General features: G+C 35.1%; 1 protein-coding gene across 1 annotated transcript in view; it reads right to left on the reverse strand.

Moving 5' to 3' along the window:
* Window positions 1–5,105, reverse strand: part of LOC125646433 (uncharacterized) — an 85,345-nt gene extending 80,240 nt beyond the window's left edge. Inside the window, exon 1 of the mRNA XM_048872705.2 lies at window positions 4,946–5,105. The gene's annotated coding sequence lies outside the window, so the exon portion shown is untranslated. The remainder of the gene's footprint in view (window positions 1–4,945) is intronic.
* Window positions 5,106–6,000: the final 895 nt, after the last annotated feature.

The raw sequence follows: 6,000 nt of genomic DNA on the forward strand, positions 1-6,000 counted from the left end.
ATCGCTGGGTATGCAGTTCGTTTGGTGAATTTACACATCAACTAAAATAACATAGGATTAAACATTCTTTTTGAAGATTGTATCAATATGTTAACTCTGCATATTTTACTCACGAACTGAATAAAAGTTCGAAGTACTTTTAACTTTGTGGGTAAAATATCCAGAATTTATACACATCGATGAATTCTTCAAAGAGAATGTTTGATTCTTATAATTCCAATTCGTTCACTGTATTAACAATTTCAAAAATTTGAATAGTTTCCCTACACTACTGTAACGTGTAGCGGTCACCCAGGCAAGTGCTGATCACGCTCGCCGTTGCTTAACTTGCGTGATGAAGAGAGACACTCTACCACATCACTAGAAAAGCTAGCTCTCTAGCGAAGCAGTATAAGTTCTCTCTTATACTGTCCACTACACTTCCCCCTACTCGGCATCTGCTGTTCCCGACGACAACCACCGTCGTCCCCAGACGAATCCACGTCCGTACATGGACACGAAGTCCCAGAGCTCCGAAGAGACTACTTGAAGCAGGCCTCCCGCCAAACACCAGAGTCACTACGCTGCCACCAATTTGTAACGTGTAGCGGTCACCCAGCCAAGTGCTGATCACGCTCGTCGTTGCTTAACTTGCGTGATGAAGAGAGACACTCTACCACATCACTAGAAAAGCTAGCGAGGCAGTATAAGTTCCCTTTTATACTGTCCGATACACTACTATATTTGTTTTCAGGCGCGTATGAATTAAATGTGTTTTCGGATTAATTATACGTAAATTTTCCTTCAGCTTTATTTTTGTCCAATCAAAACAATTGTAGTGAATAACAGTATAGGAATTATACAGCTATGACAGTCAAGGTCGTACCGTGTAGACACCTTGATGTATGACCTTGTATCTTCTATGGAGAGGACGTCAATAGGCCCTGCTGTCCGATCCTATTATGATTTATCATAATGAAATACTGTTTAAATTAAACTCTGCACAAAAACACGGAATACCAATAATTCTTGTTATGGAATATATAAAACTGCTAAGTTAAAATCTTATGCTTATTTCCGGACTGGTTTGGGCTCGAAGTGATTGGGGTTTTTTGGATCACATATTGCGAGTTGTCATTGCTGTCCACATTTTCGACTCCAAACCGCCTTGCCTTTTTTAACTATGTGTTGGTGAAGGTAAAGGGAAAAAAATTGTTCAATGTAAGCATTGGGGTGTTCATTTTACATTGCTAAACTGCTTCACACAAGTTAAACTAGTAAATACAATAAAGAATAGAATATGACGGGACTTGTTACCAATCCTTTAGTAAATTGTGCACTCGCATATAATACATCATGTTCAAATCACCAGAGGGTGCTTACTCCTCCTAGGTACCTGATCTCACCTCTCGTGTGTTGCCCTACTCTTAATTCTTTACGGGATTTATGAGATAAATCACTGTTGGTTATCGTCACTTTTCATCAATCAATCAAATATGGAGTCTAACAGTCCAGTATGACTTTCGTGACGTCAATCGATCGACTACTCATGCGCAGAGGTGACGTTACAATTTTCCTTCACTCCATCGTATATCTGATGATCTATTCATCCTAATTACATTTCGTTTTGAAATAGAATCAAGCGCCGTAAGACTACATGTATGTAGTCGGAAAAGAAGTCAGTACAGTTTTATTTATCATGTTGCTATGTTGTCAGTTATTGATCAAGAAAATGTAATATATTTCCTTTGAAACTTATAATAAATCGGGAAATTTCTGTTTTACGCCCAGTCACTCAACTCATGAAATGGGATCGCGACCTTTAGCCCGGCTGAATGATCGACATAGCTTTAACAAACAAAAAATGAATGAATAAATATGACGAATATACATGTACATGTATACTGTATACAGAGCGAAGCCTCTACATACAAACTAGTTACGAACCGTGCAGAAAAAGGAAGAGCGACCGCCACATAGTCTATCCTACCCGAGTGAGAGCAAGGTTGTTCCATATGAGAAATCCTAAACTTAGAGATCGGCCAATCTCATAATCTTTGACGTTCTCCATCATGATATAATAAATTTGTCATTTGATATTATATTATACTTTCATGTAAAATACTCGAATCTAATTGATCAAGAAGAATTTGAAAAACATATTTCCCTCTGTGAATAGAAAGCACGCGCTCCAGGATGGTAGTATGTAGCATCGGGTAACATTGATATCATAAAAATTATCACATATGGTTTGCCGTAGATTATTTATTTCCATATGAATTATTTTATCATCCGGCAACCGCCATGTACATTACAGTAACTGACGGCCGCCACTTGAATTTGGTAGGAAATATTAACAGAGCCGAAACCGCCATTCGGTAACCCATTTCTTTTAAATACAATGTGCTAAAGTGCGTTATTCACTTTGTCCACACACACGCTCCATGGTAATGAAAAATATTTCGTGATCAATATGTTTTCGATTTTTACAGACTTATCGGTTCCCGATAATATCGACAAATACTGCAATTTTCAGGTTTTGAATGACGGCCTTCATTTAGTAGGGTTCTTTTTTTGGTATCGTGTTTCATCGTAATTAAAATTTTTAACATTGAATTTAAACTACCTATAATGAACGCACTCTATTCAAAATGACGGTGTGAGGAGGCTCACGATATATCATAAACTTCCAAATTCTTAAATAAGGGTGGAAATGTAATTTTGCATTAATATTCGTATGCCGATTTTTCATAATTCTGCCGGAATATACACTATTGCAAATTCACATGTACATATCTAAAAACTATTTTGTTAATTCATAATGTTACATGTAAGATATACCCGGGTATAAGACAAATACTCTCACGTGATATTGCGATCCTACATTTCGTTGGCGCTTCATGAAAAGTATCTCAGCGTAAAGCATTGCAGTTCTTACCCTTGTGTATTTTCAAAAATGAAATTTATGTCTTATATCTAAATTCTGCTTTCACCTGTGTCGAAATATTCCCAGCCGTTAAAAACAGATGTACAATGTGTACCAGTATGTTTATCAAGATTCAAGCGCAAATTGTTCCATAACTGCATCGCACTCATGAGAAAATATTATCAGTCGACAATTTACTTCACGCAATTACATAGTCTCTACGATCAGCTTGGGGAAGATAAATATGGAAGCAAAAAGGGAAGGGGTTGAGGGCTGCCCTAAGGCCCCAATGGGTCCAGGGCAAAGCCCTGGTGGGGCCAGGGGGTGAAGCCCCGGGAAGCTGGTGCATTTTAGACAATTAAGAAAGGTATTTTCAAAGTCTCCAATACACACTTTCTTTAATTTTAAACACAGGCACATGGGGTAAGGACATCGTAACTCCCTTCAATTAAAAAAAAAAAAACAACAACCGATTATCCATTAGTTTTACTGCAATTTTTTTTAACATTCAGCATTTTCGACCAAATATTTATTTCTGTTTTGATATTATTTAAAATCTAATATTAATTTTAACTTGACTTTAAATTATTTCATTTTTTACCGCAACAATGTGGAACCACATGCTTCCGTGCTTCATAGGAAGCTACGCCATTGACGATCATGATAAGGGGTATTCTCTCTCTCTCTCTCTCTCTCTCTCTCTCTCTCTCTCTCTCTCTCTCTCTCTCTCTCCTAAGTGTCTGTGACCAAAACTTTTGTTTAAGATGATTTTACTTCTCCAAGCCAGAGTTCGATCTTATTTAAGATAAAATGAAGACTCGTATGGAAATTTAAGTAGAATATATTAGGCTTGTATACATGCTGTTACTTGTAGACACTTTTTGCCGTTGATCTCCAATTTAATGGTATCTCGGATCTCGGTACGTATTGCAGTGTTTCAGTTTTAAATTACAACCTCCCTTTAATGATGTCCTTGACGGTGTTAATTAGAAGACATGCACGCTTTACACCGCATTCAAACTATGTCTTTAAATGTTGAAATTGTGTACAAAAAGGTCCCTGCATAAAAAACATTTACAAGAATGCATAAAAGCAATTCTTTCTTCAGAAAAGCGACAGGGTTCCAAACTGTGCCGCTAGTTTCCATGTTGATATAGATTACTGACAACGAAGAATTGATTATTTGCTGAATAACAGAAATTGGACGTTAACGATCTCTACAGAGAAAACGCCAATAAATTTTAAAGTATGTAGAAAATCAAATTTCCTATGTTTGCAAGGGCATTGTAAAGTAATTTAGAATATTGAAAGACTGAAAATTTCAAACTAAAAAAAAAAAAAAGAAATCCACCAAAGCTCTCCATGACTGCATGATACACATGTACACCCAAAAAATTCATATCATCTAATAAACGAACTAGCTGGTTTGGGAATTTTATAAGTCACATGCATTACCATATTTGATGTAATTGCAATTTACATTTAATAAAACAATATTGTATAAACAAATATAGTACAAACAGAAAAAAATATGTATCGATGAAATTAAGTACAGAAGAATTTCCATTTACAATTTTGTTGAATTCTGATAATTCCCAAATTATCATTGTTCATGGTTTATTACGTCACAATTAATCAGCCAAGCTACAGACGAGTCTTCGAGATATCGATCGACTGATTTCTATATATTTTTTTTTATTTTCTTTCAAATACATACACTGCATAAAAATATATCAATGAAAAAAATTAATGATAATAAATTAGAGATTTGTGTCTGTATAAATTTTGAAGACTATCATTTTTTTCTATTACAAAAGTAAAAACTATTTCTTTTTAAAAAAGAAAATAAAATCGACTTTTAAAATAATTTCCAACTTTAGTAGCATTATAAGCTTGATATGCGTATAAAAAATATCGTTCATAAATATGTTAGAAAGAATTCGAAAATATATTATTACATCACGCAATACTGTCGAAATTCACCCAAAAGATGCACTATTTCTATTTCAAAAAATAAAATGAAACAAAAATCATAAATACCTGAACTGTCTCTTCACAGCTGGAAGATTTAAAAATAAGCTCAATTTTTTATCGGACCGTCAATACATAAGGACATGTGTACAGTGCAAAGGTCTTTTTCTGGATCATTCGTAAAGATCGGTACTCTAAAGTGTTGGTGGTCGATATCCAGGAAGAAAAATACTAAGACGCCCAGTCCGTTAATCACTCTAACAAACTTTAAATGACTGTTATGTTGCCAAGAAATTATTTACTGATTAATCTTTTAATGCATAGATAATTAGAAGAGTATGGTATGTTATCTCTATATTTTTTTATCCAACCAGTACTTGTCGTAAGATCTCATCGAACTAAAAATCTTCTGTCACGATTGTTTTCAAATTTTTTTTCGTAGAATTTCTATCATTAAATTTCGTCAAAGGCAATCAGTGATTTGTTTCAACGTTGAACTGACAGGTTATTTATTTGATAAGATGATAAGATATGCATTGTCGAATTGTCACAAAAAAATCACCCGACGGACACGAAGATTTTTTATCATTAACCATGAACTATTTGTGTGTGAATTCCGGCATTGTGAGGGGAAAAGCGTCATTAAAGTTCCTTTTAGATATTGCTAATCTTCGAAAATAAATATAAGTAAACACATGTTGTTTGTGAATAAGGAAAAACTGACTACGGATGAAGTTGCTATTTTACATTCAATCAATGGAGACAGTATTATTGTGATTTCGTCAGCGGGCACCTACCCATCCCCTACACAACTCCATTTCACCGGCACCCCGCCTCTGAAGTATATAGATCTTGCCAAACCATTGCCAGCGCCATACTTTCTGAAATCATATTTTTACCGAGTCAGTGAATTAGCGATGTGGGGATATGGGGTGGGGTTTCCTGGAGATTTTCACTCTCATTCCATTCCTGTTGGATAGAGTTACATGTATATATCCAAGTATTTTCGCTATGATTGAAATTTTATTCCGAAATGCTGACACCAAAAGATGATGATATATTTGTAGATTAGAACATTAATCCAATGATCTAAAGATTAGTGAAAGTGCAGTACTTTGGAGACT

Source organism: Ostrea edulis, chromosome 6, assembly GCF_947568905.1.
Source record: "Ostrea edulis chromosome 6, xbOstEdul1.1, whole genome shotgun sequence".
Classification (NCBI taxonomy): domain Eukaryota; kingdom Metazoa; phylum Mollusca; class Bivalvia; order Ostreida; family Ostreidae; genus Ostrea; species Ostrea edulis.